Source organism: Pan paniscus, chromosome 9, assembly GCF_029289425.2.
Source record: "Pan paniscus chromosome 9, NHGRI_mPanPan1-v2.0_pri, whole genome shotgun sequence".
Lineage (NCBI taxonomy): Eukaryota > Metazoa > Chordata > Mammalia > Primates > Hominidae > Pan > Pan paniscus.
This window is the reverse complement of record NC_073258.2, coordinates 71857631-71873124: the sequence shown is the minus strand read 5'-3', so window position 1 is coordinate 71873124 and position 15494 is coordinate 71857631. Positions and strand designations below refer to the sequence as shown.

Below are 15494 nucleotides of genomic sequence, written 5' to 3'. Positions count from 1 at the left end.
GGAGATGCTCTGAGGAATCAGTCACTCACCAGCTTTTTAAAATTCTCCTAAGATTGGTTTAGAGCCTGCTTTTAGCAAAACTTAACATAGTATTAGCCCATTTTCTGTCTCTGGTCTTAACTTTTTTTAACTTATAGTGGGGATGGGGCTAAGGAAGACCTTAGAGGTTAGGCTGTCTGAAACATGCCTCTCTAGAAGGATGATGTTCTGATCTATTCTGACAGTCCCTGTTGCAAGGTTTCTTTCCATGTGAACATCATTGATTTAGTAAAATGGGGAGAGGAACAGGAAGTGTTTAATTTATGCTAAGGGTTGGCTCTAGGATTCCCTATCTGATGTATGTATCTGATTTTCCCCATTAATGGTAAAAATTGATACATGTCGTTACGCATTTGTCCAAACTGGTAGAATGTACAAGCCCAAGAGTGAACCCTAATGTAAACTATGGACTTCGAGTGACACTGTAGGCTCTCAGTTGTAACAAATTGCCCACTCCAGGGGGGTGTTGATGACTGGGGAGACTGCACGTGAGGGGCAGGGGCTCTCTGGGTAAGCTCTATTCCTTCTGCTTGGTTTTACTGTGAACCTAAAACTGCTCTAAAAATAAGACATCTTTTTTAAAAATCTAAAAAGAAAAGAAATCAAACTGGAGAATGTGCTAAGCATCAAGCAATGGATGTAGGGCACGGCTCTTGATTGCTGAAACAAATTAATTTGCAGCTGATTTGGATGTGTTTATTGGAAGGTGCCGTAACATCCACGCTTCTATTTAGGCAAAGAGCTGGTGACCCGATGAGGGTGGAGAGAGAGCCAGTGGCATCCTCTCGGCTCCCCTCTGGTTGCCTCTGCTTCACTTCCTCCGCAGTTGTGCTGATGGCCGTTCCCCTTTTTAGTACCCCTTGTGCCAACCAGGAGGAGAGTCTTTGGGGCTCCTCCTCTCTCCTATCGCCCTGCCATTGGCTGGGCCCAGTCTTGCAACTTGGACGAGCCCACTGGCCTGTTTCCTCCAGCCCCGCGCTTCCACAGGACCTGCAGCGGGGAGCAGTCCCATTGGACCGGCAGTGGTGAGCTTTCGAAGATGGCATCACCCCATCAAAGGGGTCAGGGGGGTGCTCCTGGGTGTCGTTTATTGCCTGTGCCCGTCACCTCATTTTTGGCATCAGGGAAAGCAGAACTGTGTTTGGCTGTCGAGGCTTTACCGTGTGGCATGTGTGCCCTATGTCAACCACGGCCGGTACCTACCCCGCCTTGGAGAACCGCACGAGGATGCAGAGCCAGATGCATGGCTTGCATCATCAAGCATCTGTGCAGAGCCTCGGGGCCTCCCAAAGGCTGCGCCTGACACTGACTTGCACATCCCTCCTGTGAGCCAGGGCAAATCACTTAATTGCTCTGAGATCCAGGGTTCTGCCAGGGCTGCCTCAGCACCTCCATGAGCGCATTATAGAGATTGATGAGTTAATGTCTGCAAAATGATTTAGAAAATGAACTGAGCTCTCAGAGTGCCAGAGACCGTCTTCCTGCTGCCTCCCTAATATGAAAGAGCAGCACACAGGATAGCTTTGGTTTGAGAGCTAAAAATATCGGCTGCTGTGAAGGGAGTGGGACTTTCTTGACCAGGGGCACACAGTGAAGAAGGGAGGTAAGGGAGTCTGAGCACAGGTCCCGCCCATGACGACAGGGGTTGTTGCTGGCACCCCTGGAGGCAGAGCCCCCGCCAGCTCCACAGATCCTGAGTTGTCTGGGATGGTAACAAGCTAAGGGCTACCCCATTGGGCTACCCTCACTGGGGCCTGCACTACAAAGAGGAAGGGGTGAAGTGGCCTCCTTATCCCAGCTCTCCACATGGAGCTGAGAGATATTGGGGCTGCTACCCCTGACCCTAAGTGTTGCCCCATGGAGTCACAGCCACCCTTCCTCCCTTCTGAGAAGGTAAGGTCCAGCCACTAAACCCCCCTACTCAAAAACAGGAGGGGCCAGGCGCGGTGTCTCACGCCTGTAATCCCAGCACTTTGGGAGGCCAAGGTGGGTGGATCATCTGAGGTCAGGAGTTTGAAACCAGCCTGGCCAACATAGGAAACCCTGTCTCTACTAAAAATACAAAAATTAGCTGGGTGTGGTGGCAGGCACCGGTAATCCCAGCTACTCGGGAGGCTGAGGCAGGAGAATCGCTTGAACCCGGGAGGCAGAGGTTGCAGTGAGCCGAGACTGCACTACAGCCTGGGCAACAAGAGCTAAACTCCGTCTCAAAACAAAAACAAAAACAAAACAAAACAAAAACCAGGCTGACTTTCCAAGTACGTTGAAGCACCGAGTTGATTTCACAATCCAGCTTGGGAGACACTTGTTGTCTTTTCAGTTTTGGGATATAATTATTATGAATACCTTTCTTATTTATGATGCAGACAACTCTTTATGAACAGAGAGGTTTTTTTCATTATTATAAAAGGAATGCCCATTTGTTGGGCGAATACATTTTAATTACCCTTTACCTGTTCTGATCAATTATTAACTGTAAACAGCACCCCCCATTGAGAGAGGGGGGCACCCACCACAGGCTCACGTGACTAACATATTTTGAAGTGCCAGGATCGAGGTTTGAGTCTCTCATGTCCGTATGTTTGTAAAATCCCCAGTCCTGCAGGAAAGAAGCAGGACTGGCTTTTACAATCAGCTTACGCAGGGAGTCAGTGTCTGTTGTTCCCTGATTTTTGGGCTTTCCCAGGGCCCCAAAGGGAAAGGATAGTTTAGAAAATCTATACTTGCCCATGCAGTTCCTTGTGCATCTACAAAGAAGAAGAAGAAAAAAAACCTCTTGTTTCATCTGAGTCATCTAAGGGTTCGTGATTATGAACTAGCAAACTGGCATCAACAAAAACTGTGCCATTTAGATCAATTGTGTTGAAAGTTTCCCGGAGAGAGAGATGAAGGGTGTGGAGGCTGAGTCCTCTAGGAACCTGACATCTCTCAATGTGTTGATTGATCCAAGAACGGTGAATCTGTTGTGAAATCCTGAACTAATGCCTTCTTAACTAAACCTGTAGGTTGGAACCCAATTGCTTCTCCCCCTCCCCTGTGGTCACCCCCACTTTGCATTGCCCCTCTGGCAGGGGCCAGGTGCTGGGTATGTGGTGGGGAGGGTCTCATACTCTCTTCCCCACTAGCTTGTGCGTTTTTTGCCTGCATGTGTCTTGCTAACTCCTGCATGCGGGTCTTTGCCCATTGTTTAAGAAAGCTGCCCAACTTCTGGGTGAATGAATGAGTAACCACAGTGAAAACAGTTAGCACTTACCAAGTACTACAGGCCAGCACTTCACGTACAGCATCACAGCCATGCAAACCTCCACGTCCAGATGCAGTTGTGGTCTCCATGTGAAGAAGAGCCTAGGCGACATGGCATTTGGGGTGGGGCTCCCCTAGAAGCTGACCTTGAGGTGAGGATTTGAGGTCAAGTTGTTTATTGTGGAGGAGATACAGAAAGCACCAGCAGGGACTTAGGGAAGGAAGTCAGGGAAGGGCAGGGCACCAGCTGTACATATGTGTTCATGAGCAGTTGACTCTGTGGGCCCCGGAGGCTCAGGCCCTTGGGGTCCTCTGGGAACCTGCAGAGGGTGTGCCTGGTCATTATGAAGCAGTTCATGTATTTACCCACCAGTTCCAGCTCCTATGCATGCTCCCTCTGGGTACCAAGACCCCCATCAGAGATTTGGGGAATTGCAGGGGCCTGTGGGGGTAAGCAGTGCACATACCTGGGAACAGTGAGTGCCAAGGAGATGCAGGCAGGGCACCGATGACATCTTAAATTCAGAACTTTTCCAGAGCCACATGCTGGAGGAATTGGGCAAACCAGATTTCAACCCCATGTCCATCTGATGCTGAAGTACTTACCTTGAGAACCTGTCCTTTCAACCACCACATGCTGCTGCCTCCTTGGTGAAGCTGAGAAAAACCTTCCACCATACAAGAGCTGCAGGCATCAGTGTGGACTGGGATGGGGCAGGCTGGGGAGGCTTCATAGAGGCTGGACCTAGAACCAGAGCTGGGAAGGTGGCCAGAGGGAAGAGGAGGCTTCCTGGGCCACAGATCACCAACAGGGCAGTCCCCCCCCATAGTTAGAGGGGTCTCTCCTCTCTGCTTCCTCATCCAGGCTCCCTCGCTCTAGGATTACTAGAGCTAAGCATTTGTCAGCTCCTAGCCAGCTCCCCAGCTGTGCTTAGAAGGCAGGGTAGGGCTGGAGGAAGATGATGCTTAAGACCGCATGGGGCGGAGCCTGGCGGCTGGAGAGAGTTGTCTGAGAATGGATGGACTGATGGACTAAGGTGCCAGCCTCATGACGGTGTGACGGTGCTGCCTGGCAGCCCCCGAGGGAAGCCTTTGTAGCTCACAGTGGTCTCTCACCAGGGTGGCTTGAGGTGCTCATCTTCTGAGCTTTCGAGAGACATCATGTTTTAGTCAGAACTGGTCCTGGCCACCCCTGTCCTCAGCCGGGGCTCAGAGTAACTTCTCACCCACAGAATCTGTTGTTTTCTCTGCAAAGCCTAGATTCCTCCACCTTCCACATTAACATTTCAAAGAGGAATGTCTTCTGTGGCATTTCTCACCCACCATGAAATTTTCAATTGTCACTGGGATGCTCCTTCCCAGAATGCTCTTAGCAGTGTCAGGGTGAGGGTCCATCATGGTCACCCAGGAGACCTTCAGAGGGGAGGTGCAGCCTGGCCCTCTACCCTGGGGGATGGAGACCGAGAGAGGGAGGGAGGAGGACACGCTTTTGGTGCTGCATAGTCACCTCTGTGGGATCACAGAACGAAAGAATTCCAACTATGAGACCTTGGAGGCTGTCCACCCAGAGCACCAGCAGAAGGAACCAGCCCTGCCAACACATCAATTTTGGACTTCTGGCCTTCAGAACTATGAGATAGTAAATTCTGGTGTTTTTTTGTTTTTGTTTTTGTTTTTTAAGACAGAGTCTTGCTCTGTCACCCAGGCTGGAGTGCAGTGGCACAATCTCGGCTCACTGCAAGCTCCGCCTCCCAGGTTCACGCCATTCTGTTGCCTCAGCCTCCGGAGTAGCTGGGACTACAGGTGCCCGCCACCATCCCCGGCTACTTTTTCGTATCTTTAGTAGAGATGGGGTTTCGCTGTGGTCTTGATCTCCTGACCTCGTGATCCGCCCGCCTCGGCCTCCCAAAGTGCTGGGATTACAGGCGTGAGCCACCGTGCCCGGCCTCTGGTGGTTTTCAGCCACTCCGTTGGTGGTTGTTGCCACCAACTGAGCAGGAAGATATGGCCCCAGTCTCTTCCCATCTAGAGAGGAGCCCGCATACGCTGAGGAAGGCAGACTGCCTGTGCTAGAGGAGAGGCATCCTTTCTCCCAGGCTGTACTTGCACATGTCAGGTACCTGAAATGGCAGGTCCTGAAGATGCCTGCACTCTCACCAGCTCAAACACCTATGTGGTCACCATCTTCCCGTGACAACTCTTTTTTTTTTTTTTTTTGAGGCGGAGTCTATCACTCTGTCACCCAGGCTGGAGTGCAGTGGCACGATCTCGGCTCATTGCAACCTCCGCCTCCCGGGTTCAAGCGATTCTCCTGCCTCAGCCCCCTGAGTAGCTGTGATTACAGGCGCCTGCCACCATGCCCAGCTAATTTTTTTTTTTTTTTTTTTGGAGACAGTTTCACTCTTGCTGCCCTGGCTGGAATGCAGTGGTGCGATCTTGGCTCACCGCAGCCTCTGCCTCCCGGGTTCAAGCGATTCTCCTGCCTCAGCCTCCCGAGTAGGTAGGATTACAGGCACGCGCTACCATGCCCGGCTAGTTTTGTGTTTTTAGTAGAGACGGGGTTTCTCCATGATGGTCAGGCTGGTCTCAAACTCTGAACCACAGGTGATCCGCCCGCCTCAGCCTCCCAAAGTACTGGGATTACAGGCCTGAGCCACCATGCCTGGCCTCTGTTTTTTTGTTTTTTTTTGTTTTTTTTTTTAGTAGAGACAGGGTTTCACCATGTTCGCCAGTTTGATCTCAATCTCTTGACTTCATAATCCACATGCCTCAGCCTCCCAAAGTGCTGGGATTACAAGCATGAGCTACTGGGCCCGGCCCAATTTTTTCTATTTTTAGTAGAGACGGGGTTTCACCATATTGGCCAGGCTGGTCTTGAACTCCTGACCTCAGGTGATCTGCCTGCCTCGGCCTCCCAAAGTGTTGGCATTACAAGCATGAGCCACCACGCCCAGCCTGGTGACAACTCTTCATTGAGCACCTTTTTCACAGACCCTGTGCTAATTTGGAGATTCAGAAATATTTGCATGTCCCAGGCTCTTTGGGGGAGGGGATGAGCATGGAAGATAATGTCCCTCTGTCCCCTTCTACCCCCCAGATCTAAAAGTGATGTTTGAAGGATGGTGGATCCTGTGCACCCTTCCTAGGTGGAGTGAGCTACTAATCTGTTGCTGTTTAATGGGAGCACACACCACACCTGCTCAGGAAAACAGGCTTTTCCGCACACGTTGCTTCTCTGGCTGTTGCAGCTCCTACTCCCCCATGTCCTGGCCCCAGTCTTCCAGCTGCGTCTGCCTCCTCTGCTCTCTCTCCATCCTCCATTCCCAGGAGCCTTCTATGTTGCTGGCATCCGCCCCTAAGACAGCTTCTGAACCACCCCACTCCTGGTCCTGGTCCTGGTCCTGTCATCTTGACTCGCCTGCCCTAACCCTCTCCTACCCACTGAGGCCCCCGCTGCCCAGCGGCCTGTATGATTTGGGGTGCATCTGAGTCCCTTGGGGAACTTGTGTGGAATGCAGATGCCCAGCGCCACCATCAGAGTCTGACTCAGTGGTCGAGGAGCCCTCTGGAACTGCGGTTTCAAATCCTGCTGGTGGTTCTCATGCCGGACGTCCCAGCACCAGCTCCTCCTTTGCTTCTCAGGACCTGCCAGGCGTTTCTGCTCATCCACATCTTTCGTGGGCCTGCTCAGGACCCAGGGATGGGCTGTGTACCCGGTTCCCAGGGCTGCCACAACAAATGACCACCAACTGAGTGGCTTCAAGCAACTGGAATTGACTGTGTCTCCCTGTTTTGAAGGCCAGAAGTCCAAATTCAAGGTGTTGGCAGGGCTGGTTCCCTCTGCAGGCCCAAGGGAGGAATCCTTCCTTGACTCTGAAGTTCCTGGGCTTGTGGATGCATCACCCCAGCCTCCGCCTCTGTCTTCACATGGCTTCCCCTGTGTATATCTCAGAGGTCCTACTCCTTTCCCTTATACAGACTCCAGTCTCTGAATTTAGAGTCTACCCTAAATCCAGGATGATCTCATCTTGAGATCCTTCAACTCATCACACCTGAAAAGACCCTGTTTCCAAATGAGGGTGCAGTTTAGGTCCCACGGATTAGGACTTGGGCCCATCTTTTTGAGGACCACCATTCCACCCACTCTAGGGAACTCACATTGCTTCATGACTTTTGTCTTCTCAGGCTGTTACCTCTTCAAGGACAGATGGTATCTGATTCTGCCATCCCCACTGTGCTAGGCACGTGGTGGGGCCTCGGGCAATGCATGTTGGATGGATGGCTCCTCCCCCAGCTCTTGTTCACTCCAAGTCAGCCTTTCTCTCATCCTCTTTCTCTCTTTTTTTTTCTTTTTTTTTGAGATGGCGTCTCCCTCTGTCGCCCAGGCTGGAGTACAGTGGAGCGGTTTCAGTTCACTTCAACCTCCGCCTCCCAGGTTCAAGCGATTCTGCTGCCTCAGCCTCCCGAGTAGCTGGGATTACAGGCACCTGCCACCACACCCAGCTAATTTTTGTATTTTTAGTAGAGATGGGGTTTCACCATGTTGGTCAGGCTGGTCTCGAACTCCTGACCTCCGGTGATCCACCCACCTCAGCCTCACCCAAAGTCCTGGGATTACAGGTGTGAACCACCGCGCTCGGCCCTACTCTCTGTTCTTTACCTCAAACCTGCTTTCCCTGGTACCCGGTCTTGAGTGTCAAGGGTGGGACACATATTGGCAAATCAGTTGCTGCATTGAGTGTGTTTGCAAGAGGGCAGTGTTTTATCTGACTCGAACATTTTCAGAGTTCAGGAGCAGCCGAGCTCAGAGGCACAGAGGAGAGGAGGCAGTTGGAGGAAGTGGGCTGTGTTGGGTTTGATGTCGTGAGTCCTCAAGCCAGGGATTTCTGGATTTCTGCTTTAGATCATGGGTGGCCATGTGGCTTCCTGATTCTAGGTTCTGTGGCTTGGCTTCCTCCACCCCGTATCCTCCATAACCTCAGGGTGCTGCTGTAGTCCTTCTTCCTCAGGGTGAATCTTTTGTCCGTTCCTGGCCTCTTGGGTGGGGGTGGGTGGTGTCAGATGATCACCAGAGGACTCTAGATTCTTCGCCTGCCATTTGTCTATCTCTGTCAACCTCAGGAATCATGGTGTTTCTGCATTATGGTCTTCAGCAAGACTTGTCTTATACAACTTAGCTTAGGAGACATATGGATGAAGCGAGGCCTGTCCCTTAAACTTGAGGCTGTTGGCTCATGCTTTGGCGTCAGGGCAAACCCTTGGTGCTCACAAGCAGAGCTTTCTCCTGTCGAGAAGTGGAGGTGAGACTCACCTTTGCCTCTATGGGGTTGGGTCACACTTCTCAATATGGGTCTGGTGGAAGCAAATTCCAAGCTAGAGGTCGGTGTGGGGTGGATGTTGGTGCTTCAAAGTGGGTAAATTAAAATACCACACATTTTTCTGACTTGCCGTGTACAGCCTGGTCAATGGGATGTTTTCCTTTAAAAAGTCTCTTTAAAGGATCAAGTGGCCTCCCTGCTACTGAGGAGGGATCCTTTGTTTCCCAAACACAGAAGCAATCAGTGCCAGGAAATCAGTGCCCTTATGATGCTGGAATGTGGCTTTAGGGGAGAAGACAATGAACACTGCGAGGTGATGAATGGGTGCTCTGAGGTCTGTAGAACCCAGAAATGGATTCAAGTGTATCTCTTTAAAAGAGAGGTTTCAGCCTGCCGCGAAGCGTTCTGTTCACAATCCGGCCAGCATGTATGTTGCTGTTGTCTGATGCTGTGATGCTGTTTCTGTCCCCTTCCTCTTAAAAAAAAAAAAAAAATTAAATGGGACCTCTGTTTGGTGATTTTATTTGCCAACTCAAAGAAAGTGATGGTTTAAATGTGGACATGAATACCAAAGTTAATCCTTGCTTGTTGTCGTCCAGTGTTTAGCCGGCCAAGTAAATGAGCCCAGCAGGTTATAAAAGCTTTGCCATAGAGCCTGGACGATGGCTTCTGTGGGATGGAGATCCCAAATAGCAAGACTGTCCGGGTGCCGGGGAGCCCGCATCTGAAACAGTCGTGCACACATTAAGCATGTTGCCAGCTGATAAGCTTTGGACTGGGATAACCTATTTTTTACGGTCTTTGTTGTTTTTGCTTTTGCCCGGCTTTGTGGGGAGATGCACTGTCAGATGGATTAAATGACATGGGTTGTTCTTCCTCAACCGAACAAGGTTTGTTTTCATACATCTTGTCCTTCCGCAGCTATGGAGAGAGAAGCGAGGGGTTTTTATATTTTAAAAGGAGGCACATTGAGCTGATGTGTGAGTTTGGGTGCCTGATTAGCCGACAAAGGAATACTTGGATACTGTTGCTAGGTTTCAAGACCGGGTGCCTGTATAATTATGCTTTAGATATGTATAGATGATGAATAGAGGGTGGTGTTTTCAAACAGATTGCTTAATGTAATATGTTAGGGGTGTGTGTGTGTGTGTGATTGTGTGATTGATTGTGTGTATGAAAGTAAAATTCAGGCTGATTTTGAGCCATGATCCTTTAAAAATATACCTGTTTGCTAGATACTACCTGCTGTGAAATAAAATAGATCTGATTTGAAAAATTTCAGTTTACCTGGCATTTTGACTGTGAAATGTGCTCCTTCCAATGAGACACAAATGATGATCTGCAGTAATCACAATAGCCTTTGTGTTTGCAAGTAGAACCAGCAGCTTCCAAGGAAAACCCCAAATCCTCACCTATTTCATTTCATTAGATCAGAGTGGTCGGGGTCCCCGTTATTGAGTCCCCTCCTGTGCGTGTTAAGAATAAACCCTCCCAAGGAAAGTCAACATTGTATTTTTACTTAGCATTCTGCAGCAGTCACACAGCTGTTGACCAGATTCCCATAGAATATTTTCAAAACAAATTGCCGGAGAGGAAGGACAGAAAACCCCCAACAGACACAGCAGTTTCAAGGCATATGGGAGCAGTCGGCCGCCTCTGTGACCTGTCTGTTGGGACTGACCTGCGTCTTGTCTCGTCCCTCTTCGCGGGACCGAGTGAGCTGTGCAAGTCTGCGTGTGGTTTCCGGTCTGTGTGTGTGTGTGGTGCTGACTCCGCATGCCGGGCTGCTGGTTTTATCCGGACATAACCAGCTCTGTTGTTCGTCTGCCACTCTGGAGTCTTGCTTGGTGTCATTTTCATGTCAGCTGAAGGGGTCGGTCACGTGCGTGTTGCTGTGGTCCTACTTTCTCCCGTGCGTATCTGTCTAGAAGTTTTGTTCCAAATTGTAAAGCGGAGTTGACTGGCGGGGATGGGATCCAAGGTGACCGGCTTTGTGTAAGGGCCACAGGTGGCCAGCGTGTTGGGTTGGGAGGGTATTTTTACATTTGGCCGATTTCCAGCACCGACGCCCAGGGAGTGTCCGCTGGAGGATCAGCCGTCTTGTGTGGCCTGCCCCGAATGCTGTGCACATGGTGCTCCCGGGGCAATTGTGGATTTTGTCCTGATGGGATGCTGCAGTGACAGTGAGGCCGGAGCTCCTGCCCAGCATGCATCTCTGTGTGCCTTGTCTTTGTTGATGTTCGTTGCTACATTCTGTCCACACCCTTGCCCCATGCCTCCTGCGCAGCCCCTTTACTCACTGGAGCCCGCCCTGCGGCCTGTCCCCTCTTCAGCCAAATGGAGCACTGTTCAGGGGAACTGGGTGGAGGACACAGAGTCCCTGGCCGCACTGACTCCCGCACAGTGGACACGTGGCTGCTGGGAAGCGTGTCCCACTGCGGATCCCCCACGGTGCACACAGAGATCGACTCCTTCCGTCTTCTGGGTTGAACTCTTCCCCAAACCTGAGCTTCTCCCAGCTCTTTGCTCCCCGGTCCTGGGCAGTTCGCACCCTTAGAGAAGAGCCTTTCCCACTCCATCCCCCACGGAAGGGCAGAAGCTCAGAGAGTCTCCACTGTGCCCTAGCCTGACCCTCACCATGCGGTCCCTGCGCGGTTCCCCTCTATACAGCGCTCCCAGGGCACTTACGGGAGATGACTTTGTTCCCTGGTTCCCAACCACACGAGACCCCAGTTCTCTTAGAAAAAGTGTTGTATAACATCTCCTTCATTATCCTCAAATGAAACTCTTAGATAACATACCCTGACATACACGTGGAATTTAGAAAAGACCCCCGGCCGGGCGCAGTGTCTCATGCCTGTAATCCCAGCACTTTGGTAGGCTGAGGTGGGTGGATCGCCTGAGGTCAGGAGTTCAAGACCAGCCTGGCCAACATGGTGAAACCCCATCTCTACTAAAAATACAAAAATTAGCCAGGCATGGTGGCACGTGCCTGTAATCCCAGCTACTCGGGAGGGTGAGGCAGGAGAATCGCTTGAACCTGGGAGGCGGAGGTTGCAGTGAGCCGAAATCGCGCCATTGCACTCCAGCCTGGGCAACAAGAACGAGACTTCGTCTCAAAAAAAGAAAGAAAAGAAAAGATACCCATTGTATTCTACAAAGCAGGAACACTGTTCTATGAAGCAGGAACACTCGGTGGGGGGGACCGGACACCGTAGGCAGGGAGGGGTCTGTCCCAGAAGACCCAGTGCAGTTTCAATGGTCATTCCCTTCCAATCCGGTCACCATGAACCCCAGAGCTCCTCCGGCAGCTGGGAGATGCTCAGCCATGGGTCGGGTGTGGTCCAAGGCAGGGCTGGCTTCCAAAATGGTCAACAGCTCTTAGGAAAGTTCCAAACCAAACAAAGCCCATGCTGTCTTTCATTGCATTCCTGGAAAATTCGGGGAGTATTAAAGCTGTGCAGATTTGTGTGGTGTTTCTAAGTAACACGCAGGAGGTTGTGCAGATAAACAGGTTTTGCATTTGTCTGAACATCTGGTGGGTCACTCACAATCCCTAGGGGCCCGTTCCACGCATTGCAGGACTTTAGCCTGTCTGGCCCCTGCCCACCACGTGTGAGAAGCACCCCCTGACCCCATTATTATCACAGCCCCGAGCCCTCTCTGATGGGGTGGATGCCAGCCTGGTGGGAAACACTACTCGGGCATTCACAGGGTGTGCCCTGGTGCACTGGCCTGAGCCAAGCATGGGCTGGTGCATTCTCCTCTTGCTCTCTGCATCCATTCTCCCAGAAAGTTCCTCCCTTGCCCCTGAGCGCCACCCACCCCTGCTCCTGGCTCCCTGCAGATCTCTGTTCCTACCCTTCTGAGACCGAGGACTCTGGCCCAGCAGGTTGGCCTCTGGTTCCTCAGCTCTGACTCCTGCAGAGGGCTGAAGACCACCAAGGTCATGACCAAGGCAGATTCCTCCTTCCTGGTCCCCTCTTGTAAGGTGTTCCCTCCGTGCCCTGCCAGCATCCTCAGCGCCTTCTCCCCTTGCCTGGGCCTCCCCAGCCCCGCCTGCCTTTCAGGGCACATGTCCTAGCCCAGGTGGAGGCCGGGTCTTGTTTCCACGTGGTCTTGCCCACCCCTTCTCTGTGCCTCCGGCGTGGGTCCAGGAGGGTGGTGAGGTGCACCCTGGGGGCTTTCCCGGGCCCCCTGGTTTTGCTCTGTCCTGCTCCACACCGCAGCACACCCTCTCAGGTGGGCTCCCGGAGTCCTGTGTGGCCTCTGCCCCCTTTCCCGGCCCCCTTTGTTCTCTTGGTCTGGTCCTGCCTGCTCGGGTCAGGTTCTGGATTGTCCCTGCCCAGGTCATTTCTCCACATGGAGGCCCTGCGCCAGGTCCAGGGGTCAGGTGTACCAGGACTTTGTGCCATAGCTGAGGAGCTGGACTTTTGGCTGTTGGTTTCCTACAGATGGAGGACATTTATGTTATACCTGCCGTAGGTATCAGGGTGGGAAGGCTGAGGCCAGCATTAGGGGGTGCTAAATCCCAATGGGGCATAGAGTCAGGATGGCTTCCCAGAGGAGGAGGCAACTGCTGCCTTGATCTGAGCAGCAAAAATAGCTCCTGTGCCTTCAGCCCTTTCAGAGCCAGGCCTGGGCTCAGTGCTCAGTGCTCAATCCTAATGACAGCCCTGTTAGGGAGGCGCCTTCACTGCCCCGTTTTCGGCGCAGGAGGATGAGGATCCTGGAGCCCAGACACTTGACAAGGGTCCCCAGGGTGGGGATGGAGCTGGGGCTGGAACCGACAGCCCTGACTCCGGAGCCACCCCTTCACTCCTGCTAAGGCTGCCCATAACACTGCTTCTCTCTCTGCCACCTTGACCTCTGGGACCGTGGCTCCTGCCCTCCCCTCCCACAGGCCGCAGGCAAGCCCGCCCTCACCTCCACCTGCCTCCTGCCTGCCCTGCAGTTTGCTGTTCACCTGCAGCTGTTTCCTCAGGACCTCCCCTCACTCCTGCAAAATCCACACAGTTCTGCCCTCCTGGAGGACCAGGCCAGCCTCTTGGCTTCCTGTGCTTGCAGATGCTGGGCCAGCGTGGACAGATGGCACAGAGGTGGCCTTTCCTGTGGACATGAGGATAAGCCACTGCCGCCTTTTAGCAAAGCCGTGGGGATCACCGTCCTCTCCCTGCACCGCCACCCCTCACCGCTGTGCTCCTGGCTGATTTTGCAAGCAAGTTTTGGGGTCTGCCCTACCTCTGACCTAAGCCTGCCTCTGCACAGACTAGCCCAGCTGGCCCCTGCTCCTGTTCTGTGACCTATTAATGACAAGTCACATGTCAGCCTGCAGCAGTGACCAGATACTGCCAAGGAAAGGAATCCTTGGCAGCTTCTGTCATGATCTTTTTCACTGGACCATTTTATCAAGGAAAATCAATTTCCCCATCACTCTGAGATATGTATTAAATCCCTTGCTTGTAGGCTATAGAACTGGTTCCCAGCTCCTAGCTACAGGCACAGCCCAGGGGCCTTTCTGCCTGCCTTCCACACTGCAGTGGCCCCTCTCCCATCCCACCCCGGAGCTCACCAGGCCTGGAAACACTTGGTGAATGGGCCGAGCAGAGCCACCCGTTCTTCTCTCCTCCACTTCCTTCTCCGTTGCTCATTCCTTCCCTTTCCCCACTCCCTCCCTCCTCCTCCTCCTCCTCCCTCCTCCTCCTCCATGCTGTTTGTCTCACCTGCCAGCATCATGCCAGTGAGTCACCCTTTAACCCTGGTCCTCAGTGTGTCCCCCTGGGGGCTTGGAGAATTCACACTGATGTTTTCCGCCTCTCTAGCAAGGGTTCCCTTCCTGCAAGTGAATTAAGGATCCAGGCTGGGTGTGGTGGCTCACACCTATAATCCCAAGACTTTGGGAGGCTGGGCTGGGAGGATCCTTTGAGGCCAGGAGTTTGAGACCAGCCTGGGAAACTTAGCGAGACCCTATCTCTACAAAAAAATAAATAAATAATTAGCTGGGTGCAGGAGGCTGAGGTGGGAGCATCACTTGAGCCTGGGAGTTTGAGGCTGCAGTGAGCAGCCACAGCCATGATGGGGCCACGGCACTGTAGCCTGGCAACAGAGCAAAACCTGGTCTCTTAAAAAAAAATTAAAATTAAAGCCAAAGGATCTAGTATACTCAAAAGAGCTCTGGAATTCTAGAACTCTGTGCTCACCCATCCACCTGGGGAGAAAGATTATTGGGATCTACCCAGAAGAGGACAATCCAAGCCCCCTGGAGTTTACTATTATTATTATTATTATTATTATTATTATTATTATTATTATAGAGACAGGGTCTCCCTGTATTGTTCAGGCTAGTCTTAAACTCCTGAGCTCAAGTCATCCTTCTACCTCAGTCTCACAAAGTGCAGGAATTACAGACATAAGACACTGTAACCAACCCCATTAGCCATTGTTTTAAGGTTTGTGTCTATCTTGTACCCCTGATTCACCCACCTGCTTCATGGTGAAGCTGTAGAAAGACTCTTGGCCAGGCAAGGTGGCTCGCACCTGTAATCCCTGTACTTTGGGAGGCCGAAACTGGAGGATTGCTTGAGCCCAGGAGTTCAAGACCAGCCTGGGTGAGATGGTGAGACTTCATCTCTACAAAAATTTTAGAAAATAAAATAATTAGCCAAGCGTGGTGGTGCAGGCCTGTAATCCCAACCACTCAGGAGGCTGAAATGGTAAGTTGGCTTGAGCCTGGTAGTTCAAGGTTGCAATGAGCTATGATCGGGCCACTGTGCTTCAGCCTGGATGACAGACAGAGATTCTGTTTCTATTAACAAAAAGAAAGACTCTCAAGGTGCTTCCAGAAGTAACTGTCGTTCAGGGTTGGGATGCCCAAAAGTTGGTGACCCCAGGGAA

General features: G+C 51.9%; 1 protein-coding gene across 1 annotated transcript in view; it reads left to right on the top strand.

The window, feature by feature from the left end:
• Positions 1-15494, top strand: part of SHANK2 (SH3 and multiple ankyrin repeat domains 2) — a 697015-nt gene that overhangs the window by 265824 nt on the left and 415697 nt on the right. The gene's annotated exons all lie outside the window — the stretch shown is intronic.